Raw genomic sequence first — 18,812 nt, 5'->3', positions numbered from 1 at the left:
GGGCTGTGACTTCGTTTTTTTCTCTCTCTCTCTTTTTTTTTTGTCGGATTTAAAGCAATTTGAGCAAGGTTCCTTGGTATCTACCTCCTTGGAAGTATCAAGGTCAAAAGACCTCAACAAAAAACCAAAGCTCTACTTTTCTTTCCTTTTATCTTTTTCTAATAGCAAAACCAGAAGCTAGATGGTTTAATTTTTTCAAACATACTTTTGTAGGACTTGAAACACAATTGATTATATTCTTATGAAAGATTTACTTTAGAATTATATTTTGAGTTTTGGAGGTCTCAGTACTCTTGCAAAATGACTACTACTGCTAGTCTGTTCCACTTTCAGTGGAAAAGATTTCTGTCCACTTACGTTTGAGAGAGCACATCGAATGTAGTTTGTTTGTCTGGGAGCCTTAAAAGACAAGTGGAGTTGTGTGTCAGGGGAGGGTGAAGCAGGGTGAAAGCATCACAGATAACGATTTGTGTGTGTCCTTTCTTGGAGATGCTATAACCTCTGCTTTTATAGCCAAGATTCACTCTTGCTTTGTCCAGCTGGGCCTTTTGTTCCTGGGGTTGCTGTTGTTAAAATCTGGTTTGGTAGGTGAGCAAGGATGGTGCTTGTTATGGATTACTTTGAGTTAGTGGTTGTTCGGATGGGAATGTGGCTTTTATCTCTTATGGAAAACTTGATATGAGAGTCAATGAAGTCTTGTAAAAATGGCACAATGATGTTAAAGTATTTATCATTGGTAACCTCAGGATATCTTGATATTTAGTACATGATTAATGGGCTCATGGAAGAGAGTAAAAAGTAGCAGTTTGCTGCCCATCTTAAATTTCTAAATGCCATGCAAGACCTTCAAGAAATAAAGAGGAAGAACTGAAATCCTTATTAGTAGTCAAAGTTATATGCTATAAAAAATTCAGTGATGTGATTCAGAGGCTTGAATATTTACATTGCCTTATTAATAGAAGTGACATTGGTTTATCAAGGTTGTACATGCTTGCTCTGAGGTGCAGGCTGCAGTTGAATCTGAGTGTGGAAGTCTATGGGTAATGATTAAAAGGGAAAAAGGGATTTACTGGTGATCTTTCTTTGTAGCTAGCATTATTATTGTAAATGACAGGGGAGTAGAAAGAGGAGGAGAGATTGCTGTTGTTTTGGCAGATCCCGATGAATGTCATCCTTAAGCATTTAGGGAAATGGGTGAAATATTCAAGTTCAAGAAAACATTGAGAGAGGGTAAATTTTCAGAAAAATGGAAAAAGGTAAGAGAAGGGAAGTGAAAGAAGAGAATCAGAGAATTGCAGACAATTTACCTCACTTAAATTCAATAAAAGTGCTGGAGCTCACAATCTTTGGCAAATACTTTGAAATAAAACACAACAGGGTGTCTTGATTGAGAGCAACTCTGGTCAAACCAGTCTAATTTAATTTTATAAAAGTGGCAGGTCTTTTACGTGTCAGAGAAGCTGTAGATACATGCATCTTGCCTTAAACACCTGGCCACTTTTAATTTGCATGCTGCACTTACAAGCAGGCAAAAGAAATACATGTTAGATGAAACAGCTGCAAGATGTATCAACCAGTAGTTAGGAAACTGTATACTAATTGTGTGAAGCATCTGCTATTGAATAGGGGGCTGGAGGTGTTTCTGGAGGGTTTAATTTGGTCTGCTTAGAATACTTGCTTACTTTTCAGGTGATCATGAGGAAGAAGCCTCAAGAACTTTGTAAGACAGTATTAGGATAAACACACTGGAGCAATAGTCTATAAAAAGTTGGGTGAAATTTAGTAAGGACTGTTGCAGTGTGCTACACTTCAGAACAATTAAATGCACAAACATAAGGTGGAGAAACAACTGCTTAGACAAAACTGAAGAAAACGTTGTAATAACTGTATTGAATACTACACTAAATGTGAATCAACACTATTCTGCTATTTAAAAAAATTTTGAACAGCACTACATTGTTATGTATAATGGGATCTTGGCTGAACTGATGTTATCAAGTTTGGGGCACTGAATTTCAACAAACATAGGATAAACAGCAGAATCATGAAGTTAATAATAGAAGAGAAAAGGTTACAAGGCCTGTTGAAACTAGGAGAAGCAGTGAGCTAAATTGCAATGAGAGAGACTCAGGTCATGTTAGCAAGGGACATCTGTGAAAGTGAGGGAAGGAACGTCATCTAGTGCCTGGGGAGGGCTGTGGGGTCTCTGCTGCTGGAAGTCTGACTTGGAGAAGTTACGTGGATATCTGTGGCAGAAGTGATTGATCCTGTCAGGGGCGGGGGCTGAATTACATGACCTTTTGAGATCATCTTAATGTGTCCTCTTGTTTTCTGGGAAGTTTTCTTTAAAAAAAAAAAATAGAGCAAAATAAAAATCTATGACTCAACCAAAAATGTTATAGAGTGTTACTACTCAGTAATATCCAGTGTGGCCTTTTAATGTGAGATTGCTTTTGGGATTTCACACTCATCTGTTTACCAATTACTATCATTATCTCAAATGTTTTTTTCCTAGGGAAAACCAGAAAAAAACCCCACTCTAAGTCATGAAGTTTCTTAAGGGAAGAGAAATGTCATTCATTTGGGAAATTTAATTGCCGAGTCCTTTTCTTGGTCTTTCCTGCAGTGTGTCTTAACAGTGTTTTACTCTAGTCTTTCAGAAGGCAGTGCAAAATAACGAAGTGTATAAGGTGTCAGTTTTCCATTATCTCTGCTGTTAACTACATATTCTGTTTATAGAGATTTGCTGTAGCATAGCATGGTCCAAATATTTTATTATTCAGGAAGCGGAATTTTAGCTCATTTACATGACAGGGAACATTTTAAAGAAAATCTTTTATGTTGGTTACTCTCAAGGCAGCAAAGCGTATCACTAGTAACTTTATTGTTATTATTTAGCTAAATATTACTGATTTTATTTATTTAACTAGTCTCATACTGTTGGGATGTGTATCACTATGTCTAAGAAAACTTTCTGGGTATTTTTATATTAACATTCTTCCCTTGCCTTTTTCAAATGGATGTGCAGCAGGGAACAAATGTTGTAAATTTAAAAATGTTAGGTGGCACACAGCAGTGACATGAGCATTTTTTCTGTAAAATGCATCTTTTTATTTAATTTGTTGCCTGCCTGCTTAAGGAAATGAGGCATGTGCCATTACTCCATCTCTCTCTGTGCTCTAATGGCTTATGGATCTTCTGGCCAATTTAAAGCAAGATCTTAAAATTGTTGAGTTCTTAGAGGTTGTATGATAATTGGTGTTGATATGGAGTAGACACCCATGGTAATATCCCCATTGTGAAGAAGGAAGGCAGAGTTCTGCTCTTATCACCTTTATTTTTAGTATGTATTGTCAGAAGGAGCTTCGCTGTTTGGGAGAAAAGGGAACAAGATAAAAGTACTGTGTTGAAGAGTCTAGGAATAAACTTGGATATATAGTAGCGTGGCTCTGGGGACGTAAGGAAGATATGGGCTGTTACAATGGTAGATGTTGGGATTATGAATGGAAATGGAATTGTGAGTGACATGCGAGATGCCAGGCTAATTACTTTAGCTGCTCAAAGTATACTAAGTTTAAGGTCCTTTACTTGTTCTTCTGTTCCTGAAATTGTTCCTTCTATTGATTAAAATTCCATTGCAAATAACCAGACATTGCAAATCCAAAAAGGCAGTGGTGGTATTTATGAGCTTCTGATTATGCTTTGTTTGTACTGAAGAGACTTGCATAATATAGTATCAATAATTTTGTGCCCTGCATTCTGTTTCCCTTCTGAAATTATTCCAGGCCACTATGGCACTTCTGTGGTTGCATTTCCCATTTCTTCTAGCCCTTCCTTTAAGAAATGTTAATAATCCCTCACTGTTCCGCAACAAGCATTGAAGAACACCTGGGGGAAAAAAACTAAGTTAAGGCATATGTTTGCTATCATATCACTCATAGAAGAATCCAGCCTTACAAATCCACAGAGAAAATTAAAAGTAGAAATAAGGCATAACATGTTATTATCTATATGGTATTAGGCAGATCTGATCTCACTGGTTAGCAACCTTGTATTACAGCAATTTATATTCCTAAGAACATTCTGAGTGAAAATAACTATTATAAAAACAAAAATTACTTGGAGGAGGGAAAAGGTCTTGAGTCAAAGAGGAGATCTGAGATATATGTCCAGTATTTTCATACTGTTTCCTTTCTGTGTATTAAGTATCATCTGACAGATGTTAAAAGTAGTAACAAGTGATCCACATTTGAAAGAGTACTTAAGATGTTTTATGCATCGATATGTGAAGCGTGTAAACTTCTTTATTTCATATATGACTTAATGGAACTTCATCATAATGGTTTCCTCATCTTTCTCCAAGATTAGTATGGTTGTACCCATTGACCAGGTGGAGGAACAGATATGAAGATGTCAACTGCTATAGCCAGGATTATGGTTTGTTACATGTTTTACAACTCATCTGAATCTTAAGTGTATTTTTTACTGGTGTGAAAAAGTGTTTTGGGCAAGAATTGAGCAAATGCTTACCAACTGACTAAATCTGAAACTGAAGAAATGTAACAATGTCAAAGTTTATGTTTTTTTCCTCTAATTAAATATTACGCTTTTTTCCTTCCTGCCTGCCTGCCTGCCTTCCTCCCTCCCTCCCTTTCTTCCTCTCTCCCTTCCTCCCTCCTTCCCTCCCTTCTTCCTTCTTTTTTTCTTTCCTTTTTTTTTTCTTTTTTTTAAGAACAAAAGACAACTAGCAAGAGTAACATCTCAGAATGCGACCATAACAACTTCCTCAATAATGAAACTCAGCTGAACAGTGTTGAACCCTCTGAATAATACCAGGAAATCATAAAGTCTTTTGTTTGAGAAAGTTCTGAAGATCTATGGGACTGGAGATCTGATCTCCATTCCATGGGAAGATCTCCATTCTGTCCACCACTTGGTGTGAATTTCTCACCATACGCTGTGCCTAACTTTCAGGTCTTCTCAGGGTGAATTGTGATATCATTGCTTTTCACAGAGCAAAATGTCATAAAAGCATCTGTCCTGCAAAATTCATGCTTATGATCTCATGATTTACATCGAATGAAATCAAGGACCCAAGTCCTCTATCTTAAAGATATCTGCTTTCTAAAAAAATCCAGGACCATGAATAAGATGATGAGCACCCATGAATCCCTGAGTCCTGGGTGACATAAGCTCATATTATCACCTTTTCATAATGGAGCTGTGTATGTTGGTAACATTAAAAGATACTACTTACACTGGCACAATAACAAATAATATAGTTAATCAGTAGTTTACATATTGAAGGTAATTCATAGTAATTTTTTGTATCGTTCAGGATTCTCATAGAATATAATAGGACTCTCTGTGTTCAATTTTCCCAATTAATGCTTTGAAACTTCACAGCAAAAGTGAAATTAGTGAGGCAAATGAGGCCTCATCTTTTATTTTACCACAGATCATGCTGATATTGCCATAAGCTTAATTAAATTGTATAGCAAAAAAGCCAAAGACTAGATAAACATTATAATTTCTATGCTGGGAGGATATGACCTCTGTTTACCTTCTTATCAATATATCCATGAGATCTATTTCCTGTGGCCATTATTCAGAACTGCAGAGAGCAATACTCCTCAAGGATACGAGAAGGCAGTAGTCCAGTCATCTCAAAAGTTTAATTCATTGAACTCTACCAGCTTGAAGAAATAGTATGATACAATGAAAATTATTTTCTATTTCTCTGTGCTCCAGTGTGAACCACCTAGCCTCAGTCAGCTAGTTTCTCCTGTGCTCCTTTTATGTTTTCAGCACTTCTAGAAAGAATTGTTTCTACAAAGTGCTTATACTGAGTTTCTGCTCTGAATTTGTTCCTGGAGAAGCCTGCCTTTCTGTTTTGAGTATTGAGGAGCCAACAGGAAGTTACCTGCCTATGTAAGCATCTGCGCTTCAGTGGCACGAATATCCACCCTCTCTGGAAACCAGACAAAAATGTTTAAGTTTTTCAAGATGGGATTGTTTAACAAATCACATTTTTGCCCCACCCCGCTTTTTTCTCCTTTGGGATGTGTGTACGTTTGTTGTTAATACCCTCATATTTTGAAGTAGTATCCATGCAGTGTCTTTACAGTAGTACTATAGTATCAGCTTGATGCAAGGAGTAGAAGTACTGTTACTTCCTATGATACCATGCTGAGAAATGCTTGTTGCCACATGTAGCTGAATGAAGTTCACTTGCTCAGGTTAGTTGCTCGGACAGACCTGTGATAAAGGCTGTGGTGGTTGTGGCAATCTCAATCAAAACCTGGTAATTAAGACCAGAGTGGTCCTTAATAAATTATGGTTAATGCTTTAATTATCTGATAACCTAATATTAAACTAGAAGAACTTTTCAGAGATTTGCTTATCTCTGATTAAAAAAATCAAAAAGCTCTTATATGGAAGGGAAACAAAGTCAACAACTGAATAAATCATTGGAAAGAGCATTCTTGGCTTCATCGATATGCTATACTCAGGGAATTTATTATGTGAGCAATAACAATTTCATATATAGTCTCTGAGGAACCATGATCGTTGAGGAGACCTCAGCTTCATTTCCAGCCATATGAAAAACTAGCAGGCAAAAGCATTTTGGACAGATAACAAGAAGCCCAACATAAAATGATGTACATACCGTAGGGAACCGGACCCATGATAGTCATGTAAAACTGCAGAATAAATCTGCCCTGTCAGTAGGGAAATATAGGTGGATCCAAAAGAATAGATCATGTAGGAAATTGATATCATAGTCATGAGTACAATCCTGTCTTTAGGCATCCAGCCTGGAGTGCTACTTCAATAGATCATGCTGTCTCACTTTGAGTAAACTTACAGCAAGCCTGAAGGCTATTTGTGTTTTGTCAATATCTGAGTGTTCTTTAGCAGTGTCTGTTTTTACCAGATTTCAGGCTATTGGCCTGACCTTTAATCCTCAGTTGGCCTGTCATTCAGCATTTGAAATACCTGAATACTTGGTTCAGCTTTATATGGGGCAATCACTTTGATCCTAGATCAAAGATACAAGCACAAAACTGTTTTAATTAAAATTTTGTGGTGTATTTCAGAGATAGGTTGGTAGAGTTTTCCAGCTTGCCTGATTCTGTCAGATTGTAGAAGCAAAGTCTTGAAAGTTAATGCTCTTTTCTTCTCTTTACCCAGACTGCTGTTTACAAGTGCTGAAAATTGTTCATGTTTTCAGTGTGTGAAATGCAGCTCCCTTTGAACACATCCTAGGGGATGGACCTGGGAAAAGGCTATCATAATGTCTAATTAAAGTATTGTAGTTTTTTAAAGCTCTGCCTTTCACTGCAGTGGAAAACTCCCACGGTTTCTGAAGTCTGAAGTTCGCAAGCAAAAGTTGGGTAAGTTTCTGGGAGCCTGACTTGAGGGACCAAGCCTCCATGAAGTTTGGTCCTTTTTGAATTTTTTTCCTTCTGGTTCCCATATGCATGAACAGTACAAACAGCCTGGGTTTTGTGTGTGGGTGTTTTTCTTTGTTTGTTTGGTTTTTTTTTTCTGTTTTTTGTTGTTGTTGGGTTTTAAATTTGTGTTCAGTATACTGTTCGTTTTTTTTGTGGTATTTTTTTTTTCAGGGTCCTACTGCTTCTGAAAATGGAGAGGTTGTTCCTTGGCATACAGCCTTTGTTTGTGTGAGAAACTTTCATGCCAGTTGTCTTAATTAGAAAAATGACTGGTGACTTCCCAGAAACAAGGTGTCCTGTCTGGAATACTAGGAACTGCAGGTTAATGCCATATTAGACCTCTGTCTAATATGTGAATGCCACTAAGCTGTCAAATCAGTGACTTGTGCAAGTGTGATACTGAGTGAGTGTTGGCAGCACAAGGGAGGCTCAATATTGTATCTCAGGAACTAGAAGATTGTTACTCCTATAAAGGTGCTTGTAACTATGGAACTGATAGAAGAAGATTGTGCATTTGTTCTGATATTTATCAGCTTCCAGTACACTCTGTTGGGGTAGGATTTCATGGGAAGAGTGCCTGCAGTGAAAAGAAAACAGTGGTCTTCACTGGAAGCCAGAAGACAAGACTTGACCATTCCATATTTACCCTTATTTCTTATATACTTCTTTTTCTGAGCATGAGCAGTTTTCTGCTGGTTTAGGTGGCCTCTTGATCTGACCCAGAAAAGATTGTTGCCTGAATTATGTTTGGGAGGTTCATCACCTGTGCTGGGTCGGTGGTCTTGACTGGGACGTGATCTGGAGTGCTGGATCTCAAGGGCGTGGGGCTCTGACAGATCACAGGGATGGATCATTGCTGCTGCTTTTCCTGGTCAGGCTATAATGGTCATGAGGCTGGACTTCCAGCCTTTGTCATTTTGGCCTCTAGGAGTATGGTCTCTGGGCTGGATACTGATTCCTGTAACACTCAGGCCTGTCCTACCACTGGGACCTTGTTGGCCTGACTTCAGGATCTCACCACTTACGAGGTACAGTGTGACTGCAGTGCAGGAGCTTGTTGTTGGCACTGAAGTCACCTCACATGTATTGGGTAGGTAAACTGATGGAGTGCTGTAGACTGGGCAGTGCATGCTTCCAGAGATGGGCCAGGTGGGTCCGCTACGAGGCTTCAGGGATGTGTGCTTCTTTATTCGGTCCAGTAGCACTGTTGTTAAATACGGGGCTGTTCATAACACCCTGTCTTTCTTTCCCATTCTGCCACAGTAGCAGCCTGCTCAAATGAAGTTAGTGTTACCACTCTGCTTGCTAAGGATAAAGCTGTGAGTCAGAGAGACATGTTCTCCCAGCCTCAGGTAGGGTTGCCTTTGTTGGAGACTGGTGGCTGTGCTCAGACTGGGGAAGCTGCGCTTCCAGAAGCTGCCTTAGGGCATACATGGTAGCTGTGCCTCTTGGAATTTGCAATTGCTCCACACCAGGTGTGCAGGAGTGACCAGAGGGTAGCACAGAAAGTGGCTGATGAAATTAAATTCAAAACAGGAGCAAGACAAATGTCTCCCCTTTGATACTGTTTCACCAAAGGAGCCTAAAAGTCAGTGGGACTTTACTGCAGGACATTGGTTCAAAACTCCTGTCTTCAAACATAGGATGAGATACCCAGACTGTAGGAGAGACCCACCACTTGCACGGGCTTCTTCAGATGAATTTGGCTTCTAAAGTAGGGGGTCTTCTATGGACACTGAAATTGTTATGGCTGGGTCTGGTCTGATTGCTTTTTTTACTGGCCATCAGCTTGTTTTTTTGTAGAGGTACAGGATCTGTAGCTAAGTGGATATTTATTTGAGTCTTGTCTTTGTCAGTTACTGTGCAAATCAGAATGTACAATACTGAGCATGAGGGCAGAATTTTTCATTAACTGTCTTAAGTCAAGAGAACCTCCCTGGATAATGCCTCTCCTTCCTGGCTTTGTGGGATAGAAAAGATAAGTGTGCTTTCAGTGATGTCAGTAGAAATATTTCAAAATTTAGACAAGTCAAAACTCATTCTGGCTTAGTTCTGTGCTTATTTCTTCTAGAGCTGATTTTCTGCTTTGTCTTCTGTAGCAAAAATAATCTTTAAGCTTTTCCCCTGCTCCTCTCCCCAACACCTTCATGAGCCTCCTCTCTTCCTCTGTGTATTTTCTTGGTAATACATGTTTTTGTTAGTTTTTCTTTTGAAATGGGATCACAGGTTTGGTGATATTGACTGAGCACATAATTAAAAAACCTATAGTGGCTACGCTTTGTGTTTCACGTTATGCAGGCAGTCTACACAGATCAGTAGTTAGCTAAAGCAACTGTCAAGTATTCCTCTAAGAGATTAAAAGTTTACTGAAAAATATGTTTGTATGATTAAAAATTTTAAATTGGTGCAGCCTCCTAGTCACAAATGATGATGGAAACAGGAGCCAGGATTGATCAGTGGATTTCTGTGCTCCTCTGCACCTCAGCTGTTCTTATTTTCCAGCCTAACACATTTGAAGATCACTTTGATGTTGTGGTATCAAGATGCATCTTTCTCCACTGGGTAACTTTTGGAGTAGGCCATGGAATGCAAAGATAAGCTATAAGCAGGAGCTGCCAAACTTTCGTAGGTGATACATTCCCCCCCCCGGCCCCTTGAATGTTTTCATGGCACTCTCTCAAAATATTAGCTGATTTTTCTTTTTCTGTGAACAAGTGGGTAGATAGAACGTTATAATACTCTTCCTTTAGTAACAACATACACAAAAATGTACACTCAGACAAAATGTACTTGAATTTTAATTAAATTCAAAGGTTTCCGTCTTTCCTCTAATAGTACTTCTTGTTAATGAGATTAGATGAGTCTGCTTGGAGTCACAAATCTGTTTAGGAGCAGTGGGAAGTTTCAGACATAAAAGTAGCTCATTCTCAGTACTCAGCAGGTTACTGTACTTGTTTTTAACAACTGCTTTTCCAGAAAATTCTGCTTCACGCATATATGAAGTAGAAAAAGAAACATTGTTGGAACATGTGGTGAAAGGCATCCTTATCTCATTGCATAACCAAACCACCTACAGTTGTGGTGTTCCTGTAATTTCAGTAATTCATCATAAGAGCAGCCATGCATCTTGTACACATTGTAGTTCTGTGTTTTTTGTTGATCTGTTCTTCAACAATATGAACATAAATTAATGTCTTTCTAATGTGAGGATCATCCTCAGGGAAGAATGCTTCACATCTGATCTTAATATTGAACAGCTGTTTGGAAAGCTTTGATTAAGCTGCATGGCTGCTAGTATCTTCTAGAACTGTCCTTTCAGGTCATTTGCAGATTCAAGTAAGCATTGCATCAATGTGTGCCAGATTCATCTTGTCCAAGGTACCCTTCATGACTGTAAGAGTGAGGGGAAGTGAGCAGCCTGGCTTGAAGGTAGTAAGGTTGTTGCTCTCTAGCACTTGCACCTGCTTGTGCTAATGTAGGGAGAAGGGATTTAACCTCCGTTTACCAGGAAATGGAGACTGAAGCTCATAGAGATGTGGAGGAATGAGGGCCAGAGAGGTACTTAAATGGCAGAAGTATAAGTGAGCGTTTCACACTTTCCCTGGTGGCCCATCTCAAGTAACTGTACAGAAACACACAGTGTGTAAGAAGCAAAAAGGAGGAACAAGAAGTCTGTGAACCATCACTGTACCTTTTTAGGGTCACAGAAATGTGGTGTGGGATGGCTCACACAAATGGCGTGCTGCAGTGGATGAATACAGACTCTTTTGGAAGCACTGGCTGGTAATATGGGAGAAAGGCTTGTCCTCCACACCAGATAATGGCTTGAATTTGCAGAGCCACATTTGCTTTGGAAGGAATAACGTGCTAGTCAAGATCAAAGGACAGTCCAACAGGAGTGCGTCTCAGTGAGCATCTACTGCACACTGCCTGATCAAGGAAAGGAATTGTATGAAGCCTTCTTTAGGGAATGGAGGGAGCTTCATTGAAAAACACTATTTCTTGAGAGTGACTGACCTGTGGGAGGAGTAACGTGGTGTGGCACAAGCAGTCAAGGAGATCTCTGGAATGTGTCGAGGATGTTTTTCAATGCAAATGCTGGCCCCATCAATCAAAGAAGATGGTCTGCTGGATCTGGGGCTCATAATAAAGAGGACTTGGTAAAGAATGTGAAGGTCTGCGGTAGCCCCAGCTACACAGCTATAAGGTGATGGAGTTTAAGATCATGAGGGAAGTGAGGATGGTGAATAGCAATTATACTGATCAGGCAGATTATAAGATAGGTGGAAAACTGGCTTGACAGCTGGGCTCAGAGGCTTAGGGTCAGTGGTCTGAAGTTCTGGTCACCCATTAGCAGTGACCTTGTAGTTCTGTAGGGCTTAGTGTTGGAGCCAGTGCTACTTAACATCTTTCTAATAATCTGTATGATTCTATGACATGCATTCTCAGTAAGTTTGCTCTATGTTGCTCTTCTGGAGGGAAGTGGTTGATTTGCTGGAGCACAGGGCTGCTATTCAGAGTGCTCTCAACAGGCTGAAGAGAAATGGGCTCAGAGGAACCTTGCCTTCAGCAAAGGCAAATGGAAATTCATGCAGTTAGGGTGCAACAACCCCATGCAACATTATGCACTGAGAACTGCCTGGCTAGAAGGCACTTTTGCAGAACACCAAGATAAAAAGGGAGCTGAAACATAAAAAGCTGAGAGGTGGATTGACTCAGTGTAGAGAACCGAGGGCTGAAGGGGAAGTCTGAGGGGTAACTCTAGTTGCTGTCTTCAGCTGTCTAAAGGGAATTGGAGCAAGACTCTTCTTGGAGGTGCTTATTAAGACGAGAAAACAACCAAAAGCTGCAGCAAGGGAAGTTTGATTAGGAACATCCCCCTCCCCAAAATGGTCGCCAACATTGGAAAAGGCTGTTAGGTTATGGTACCTCCACTCTGAAGATGTTAAAAACTCAGTAAGACCCTCAACATGCTGATCTGTCGCCAGTTGGCTCTTTTTGGAGTGAGGAGTTTTGTACCTTCCTGAAATCCTTTTCAAGCCAAATTAATGTTTCTAATATTTTTCAGTTCATTGACTGAGTCTTCTCCTTCTCCATCTAAGAACTATTTATTTGGGGTTTGGGTTTGGGTCTTTTTGGTCCTTCCTGCTTCTTTTGGGAAATTAGTTCATGCAGATATACTGCATTAGGTCAGACCAGAGATGTGATAAGCTCAGTCTGGTGACCTATAGTAGGTGCTTAGAGCAGAGTGAATATACATATGCCTGTATTTGTATTTCCCTGGGACGGTCTCTTAGCCTTCTGTGATTTGCAGCTCAGGGTTGTTGTGTGCTAGAGGAGAACGAGTCTTTATAATACAATTTCATAGAAGTGCTCTACTCAGACACTTTCTTCTTGTAGTTTTTAATACTTTGTCAACACCTATAAATTTAGCATATCCAAAGAAAGGCAAAAACAAGTTGTGACAGCAAAGGCATGGATAAAATTTAGGACTGACATTTTTGCAGACACACAATTCCTTTTAAAAACTGAAATCTGTTAAAGAAATTGAGAACATCATATTTGTTAATCAGCATTGTGTTGTCACTCTCCATATTTATTATGAAACACATTTTTATAACCATGAAATAAATGAGTAAATGAATAAATAAAAAAGAACTTGGCTGTGGATGAGTAATCAAAGCAATTCAGGCAGCTGATCCATACCAGATGTCAGCAGATTTTTATTTTAAACCATGAGTAAGGCGTTTTGAAATTTATCTTTACTGTTCAGATACTCTGGGTGAATATTTCTACTTTTACTGCTTCTGCTTCTTTTGCCAAGCATCTGAATCAATGTTATAAAAATTGTAAAAAGAGCACGGAGGATTTCCATTTCTCTTGTGCTAGCATATTACCTTGTACTGGAAGTGGGCACAGCGAGGGCTAGTGTTGAATCTGAGTTAAAGGACAGCATTGTCAGCCGATTTATTGCTCATTCCTGCATTGCTTAAAGACTTATGATTTTCTGACACTGGATAGCAGGCATCCAAAAGTAACGACAATACCCTCTTCCAGAAGACATTCTGCTTCAGAAGGGTTTGCAGACAGAGTCTGCATTTTGAAGGTATTAGAGATTCTGTATTGTATGCCTGTATGTCCAAAGACAATCATTAAATAAGCATACACTGCAAGTGAGGACCTGGATAGAAAACCACTTATCTTTTACTTCTACTCTTTTATTCTGCATATTTGTAGTATTAAAAAATAATTCTGTAGTCCTCAGAATTGTTTGTGTGTGATTATCTTGTTCCTTCATCTGTTACTTGGGAAGGTTTGAAAATAGAATAAGGTAGAGACTTTCACTGTTGCTTAAGCCAAGATATACTGAACAAGTTGTGCTTTTAGGCAGATTTTTTTTGTAAATCCTGTTAGTTGATAGATCTGGAACAATAACAGAGTCACAGTGGTTTTCCTGGGGATGCAGTGATTCCTGCTCTATCTCAAAGCATTTCAGGCATACACAGTGCTCCGAGGGCAAAAATAACAGGTCTTGTGCCAAAGCGCACACCTTGGTGGGCATGCTTTGTGTGTTTTAACTCTGGTGATTGCAGATGCCCATCTGTAAAGGGGGGAGGGGGCGGGGGGGAGTCAGGCTGCCTGCGAGGTGCTTACTGCGCTGTTAATCTTACTGAGGGCTTCAAGGTCTTTGTGCCTGTCTGGGCCTGTCTGGGAACACAGATAACTGGTTCAGTGGAGAGTGAGAACAGATGATAACAATACAAGTCCAGTGGCATTTAAATGATGTCGAGTTTATCTCTTCTTTATGTACACCAAACAGGTGAATTTTGCATTTCCCCCTCCCTGCCCCCCCCTTGTTCCGTGTGCGTGGGCATTGCTTTCCCATGTTAGTTGGTGTCTTTGACAGTTCTGGGAAGATTGATGTAGTATCTTTTTGAAAGGTTGTGCCAGAGGTTTATCCAGCCTGCTTTGTACTTCCCTCACAGTGCTGCAGGGGTTTTGGCTTCCAGGCCTGTAGCAGAAGGGTGCTTTCAGGGAGATGAAACCACTTTTGAGGGACAGTGGACCAAAAGAGAGGGAGCAGTTACGAAAGAGAGATAAGAATGGTTATTAAATGCTAACAGTTCCTTTTGAGTGCTTGTAGAGAGTTGCACCACACCTTATTTGATACAGAAGACATCAGTGTTGAATAAAATTGGGGAACTATTTTTTTTTAAACAAAAAAATATCAGTGTTTTCCAGGCATTATTAAACACTACAGCTTGCAGTAGAGCTTTGTGGAAAATTGTTGTAGTGCCATGGAAGTCAGACAAAATTTGAAAATACAGTTGATGCAAGTGAAGGTGGTGAAGACTGGTGTCTTTTAAGTTTAGTCCCAGATAATTCAAGTTTTCTGCTTCATCTGCATCTCACCGTTTAGGTTTAAGGAGAGATTAGTGCCAAACAGGACTTCATGCAAACATCCTATCTACTTTCCATCTTACCAGAAAAATCGCTTCCTGAATTGGTTGCTGAAGACCAGGTATAGCTTGATGCATTCGCAAAGATCCAGGCGCTTGTTCTGCTGACATAGAGCACCAAGGCATCACTTTCAGAGGAGCACACCTTCACTCTGCCTTAGGTGCCAAAACTGGTTGCTTAGGCATCAGTGGCGGATAATGTTTTGCAGATGTTGTCCTATGTATCTTACCTGGTTTAATAAGAAACATTCTCACTTCTCAAATGTAAGTATTTTACAGGACAACAATGAAATGCTTTGCGGATGGGCCTCCTACCTTGACATCCTTTTGGCCCACAACTGGCATACAGAATGCTATAAGAGGAAAATTTTGTCTGTAAACTGGAGGTACCAGCTGTATGAACTTCAGTTTGGGGTTGGTGTTTCTCAGTTGGAATACAGTCATGCCAATTATTATTCATGCAACACTAAAAATGAACATACGATACTATATCAAATGGAAACATCCCCACTGAGATGGCCTCCCCAGGTCTGTTTAGTTTGTTATATTAAGTCAGTTTCCCCTTAACTTATTATTAGTTCTAGCTATGATGCTCATTATATTCTGTTGTAAGATTTGGTTTTTGAGAGCAGATTTGTGGTATAAATGTGCTGAGAACTTCTCTGCTTAAAAGGGAGACTTTTCTTGCTGAATTTTACTTGCATTTCTGTTTAGCTGTTTTGGATCTCGACATAACATTTTTAAGGAGGTAGAAATCAGCGTTGTTGCTTCCCAAACGCTTCAGTGAGTGTTTTTGTCATTCTGCATGCTTGTGAACAGACACATGAATTAGTGACTGAGGGTAGGCTGGCTCATGCATGAATTCAAGGTAATTCATCAATTAGAGAATGCAGTTCTTGTTTTTATTCAGAAAATGTGATTTTTTTACAAAAGGCAAAACATTTTCTTTTGAGGCAGCAGCCAAGGTATGGATAGACTTTCCATGTGTGTGTATTTATATACTGCAATTTATAGGCTACAAGCAGCTCTCCCCTCTCAAACCTGCCATGTCTTGTGTTAGACATGAAGCCTTGCAATCCAAATATCCTCTTCTGAAATCCTTGGTACAGAACTATATTGAGCAGTAAAATTTAGAGTTTGTGATACCTTGCAAAAGTAATCTTGTAAACATAAATGAGCTAAACATTAAGTTTTCAATAGCTTCTTTAACAAGACCTTTTTCAGTTGAATGGTTCGTTAAATTTTGTAGCAGTTCTGAAATAAAAATATCCACTGCATTTTCTTAATTGATTATGGAAATTCAGTACAACTTAATGTTATGCTCGAAAGAAAACAAATCTAGAAGCAACAGCTCACCCCAAGCAGCGGTTTGATGGAAACCAAACATTCTGAAAACAACTTAGTGTTATGGGAAGACAGATTATGCTCAGCACAGTTCCTTTTGCCACGTTGACTGGCATCTGCTCTGTAGGGAGCAATTTGCCTGTCCTGCCAAGGAGAAAAAAGTATGGTAACGCACTGGCAGCTGTTAACGGCAGTGACTCAGCTACCAGAGGGATATGGAGAGAAAACACATCTATTCTATGAGCAGAATTATATAAAGGCTCCATTCCTTTTAGTTAGAGATCTTATCCTTTCCTGTCTTGAAGTGCTCAGAATCAGAAGGCACAGATAGAGATATTCTGTTATTGTTTTGTTGTTATCTGCTGTTTCTGAACCTACGTGGTTATTGCAAGCACAGCTGAAGAGCAAGCTAGCTGACATTTAAGCAGAGCAGATACTGACCACTGGTTTTCCTTCTGTATTGCCGCTTCACGGAAATACAGCTCTGCTGCGTTGTCTGAGGAAGGTTTAAGTACTCTTTATACCATTCATGTCTTTGACACCCAAGTTTTTGAAGTCAATTGAACTGATAGTTATCTCTTGCTGACTTTTATGTCTCTGACTTGTATTTGTACACTGCGTGACCATAATGAGGAGATGGTGGTAAGGCCATTGACAGACAGACACCATCTCCATGTGTTTAACAGAGCTGAGGTTTTAGTCTGCTGCTGTTGGCGCTATCATGTCATACGGTTTTGCCTTCCTCTGTTCCTCCTTGTTCTTCTGTGGCCTGCCATGACTCAGGGGCTGCAGGTTGCAGTTAGCGCTCTGGATTTATGAGCCAGCTTTCAGTGTGGGTAGCACATTCCTGGCGAGAATTAGATGTACAAACAGCCCTGGATTATCACTTGTTGCTGGTGTGGACATGAAAAGTGTGGTGTTGCATTGTAGGGATTGATTATTTCTCAAGAAGTCCATTCACTAGCAAGGAAATGCTGAGGAAACATATAAAAAATTTAAAATATTAACAGTGGTGATTTTTCAGTTAAACTTCAGAGAAAGTATGACAGTGTGGCCCCTGCCTTGAAAAAGTACCCTCAAGATAAATCCAGTGTTACAGTTGAGGAAGAATTTTTACTGACTCCACTGTGAATTGTTGCTTAATTTTGCCTGGCTCATCCTGGGGTTCAATTGAGTAATGTCAAAGGGAGCTTGACAGAAAACAGCGTTAGTGTGTAGTTCTTAAAGTGATATTTTTATCAGGTTTTTTAGCCTGTAATTCCACATTGTAACAAAAACTAAAGTATTCTTCTGGCTACTTATTTGTGTGTTTGCATATGTTTTTTTATTGTTGTGAGACAATAAAATAGACTATTTTCTGAGTACTTTGTATAATGGCAGTGCCAAAAGTTATGACTCTATCTACTTGGCAGAATGTCTTGCTGAGCTATAAATAGATTTCTAATGACTGTCAGGCTCTGTGCCTAAGAAATTTCCTTGTAGATATCTCATTACAGAACTAGCATCATCAATAGCTGAAATATTTTGCAAATGTGGGAATATTTTTTATATCAGTAACTGCAAGGAAAATACCTACCATATGCATAATTTGAGGCTGATTTTAAAAACTGTAATTTATCATAATTATCTACATATTATAATGGCAAAACACACTTAATTGCTTTTGACTGGACTGATATTATGATGAGAAGGAAAGTTAACAGCAGATGGCCCTACTGTCAAAACTGAAGTCTCTTAACCCAAAATGAAGTATCAGACTGAACATAACGTGTTTCTGGCTCCTTTTTCTGATTTTTAGCAGTAAGTATGAACTAGCATTTGGTGGGGTTGTGAATGTTTACAGAACAATAGAAATAGTCTTAGATGGGGAAAAATAGCAAAGTAAATTTGACTAGATAGGATTCCTCATCACGTTATGACTTAGACTTTCTAAAGGATATTAAGTTGTTCAAAATATTGAACTGAACTGGAAAGCAAATTATTTCCAAAATATTAGAATCTATTACAACACTGTTTTCTGCCTTTTTACCACCATATGTGCTGCTTCTACTTTCATACAGCAATGAAAAAAGGTGCTTAATCTTCTATACCTCTCTGGCTACAAACAAATAAATTGGCAGTTGAAAAACCAGATAATTTTGCAGTGCTTCAAATAAGTTCAGCTTTGCTGCATCAGTTGCAATATGCCTGAAGGATTTGTCTTATATTAATCACAATGTGCATGCACAGATGTGGTGCTGTAAAAATCCTAGCATTTTCACTCACAGAATGCCTCAGAGAATTGAAGAATTTAAGATTACATTTGTACAAAGTTAAATTACAGAATGGGGGAGAAAAAGGATTTTTTTTTTTTATTTTTTTTTTTTTTATGTCTAGCCAGCAAGAATCACAATAAGCAGGTGGTACATTATACTGCTGGATGGTCAATGAAAGTAAATTAACTGCTTCAGTTGACAGAAAAGAAATGCTGGTCTGATCAGCTTAAATAAAGGTGATGTTATTCGTGTAATAATGCAAATACCAAAATGTGGTCTAACACCAAGGTTTGTTT

This window comes from Falco rusticolus, chromosome 5 (genome assembly GCF_015220075.1).
Source record: "Falco rusticolus isolate bFalRus1 chromosome 5, bFalRus1.pri, whole genome shotgun sequence".
In the NCBI taxonomy this organism is placed as follows: Eukaryota; Metazoa; Chordata; class Aves; order Falconiformes; family Falconidae; genus Falco; species Falco rusticolus.
Note: the sequence above shows the minus strand (reverse complement) of the source record.